This window comes from Papaver somniferum, chromosome 8 (assembly GCF_003573695.1).
Source record: "Papaver somniferum cultivar HN1 chromosome 8, ASM357369v1, whole genome shotgun sequence".
In the NCBI taxonomy this organism is placed as follows: Eukaryota; Viridiplantae; Streptophyta; class Magnoliopsida; order Ranunculales; family Papaveraceae; genus Papaver; species Papaver somniferum.
Window position 1 is genome coordinate 96,837,656 of NC_039365.1, and position 1,503 is coordinate 96,839,158.

A 1,503-nucleotide genomic window follows, 5' to 3' on the forward strand; every position below is an offset into this window, starting at 1 on the left:
CGCACCATAGTGCCAATGGCATGCCATGCCATCCACACATCCGCACGAAGGGTTGCAACAATCAACGGCCACCCTTCCTTCTGAGATGCAAATCTCAGCCGTCCAAGTTCGCCACCAAACGCGTGGCAACTTTTGGCCCAATGCCAAGATCTAATTTTGGACGCGCCTAAACTATGATAAAACCCTAATTTTGGTCGTGCCAAAATCCTAGCTTGGACGCGCCTAAACCACGCCATAGCCATCCATGCCTCCATGCCACTAGCTTCCAAACGAAGGGTTGCAACAATCAACGACCACCCTTCCTTCTGAGATGCAAATCTCAGCCGTCCAAGTTCGCCACCAAACGCGTGGCAACTTTTTGACCAATGCCAAACCCTAATTTTTGCCGCGCATAAACTATGCCAAAATCCTAATTTTGGCCGCGCCTTCAACTATGCCAAAATCCTAGCTTGGCCGCGCCTAAACCACGCCAAAGCCGGCCATGCCTCCATGCCGCTGGCTGCCAAACAAAGGGTTATAACAATCAACAGCTACCCTTCTTTCTGAGATGCAAATCTCAGCCGTCCAAGTTCTCGACCAAACGCGTGGAAACTTTTGGCCCAATGCCAAGCCCTAATTTTGGCCGCGCCTAAACTATGCCAAAATCCTAATTTTGGCCGCGCCTAAAACAATGCCAAAATCCTAGCTTGGCCGCGCCTAAACCATGCTAAAGCCACGTCGGCCATGCCTCCATGCTGCTGGATGCCAAACGGAGGGTTGCAACAATCAACGACTACCCTTTCCTCTGAGATGCAAATCTCAGCCGTACAAACTTGCCACCAAACGACTTGTGGCAATCTCTTGGCTACAATGCCAACTCTTGTCCATGGTGCCAAAACCCTAATTTGGCCACGGGGCCAAAGCCCTAATTTGGCCACGGTGCCAAAGCCATGCCGGCCATGCCTCCATGTCGTTGGCTTCCAAACGGAAGGTTGCAACAATCAACGACTATCCTTCATTCTGAGATGCAAATCTCAGCCGTACAAGCTCGCCACTAAACCAAACGACTTGTGGAAACCTTTGGATACGCTGCCAACTCTTTGGCCACGGTGCACACTTAGCTATGCCAATTCTATGGTCACGGGACCAAACCCTAATTAGCCACGCCAAGAGCATGCGCAAGCCATGCCAGCACCGTGGCCACACCGCTGGCTACCAACAGAAGGTAACCATAATCAACGGCTAACCATCCTCTCAAGATGCAAAATCTCGACCATCGAAGGTCACCACCGAGCCGGCAAGCCTCCCAAGATCAACTTTCCAAACAATAACAACATGCTACACAAAACACTCGAGACATCAAAACATGTCACAAACTGGGGGATGCTCATCAGGGTATTTGTCTGGCGGTTTACAACGTGCGGCGTACACTACGCCCGTTACAAGAAAGTGTCATAAGAGTGAGGCGGTTAGTGAATACAAGAAGTAATGGTGAAACGTTTCCTTCATTATGGAAATATCAAT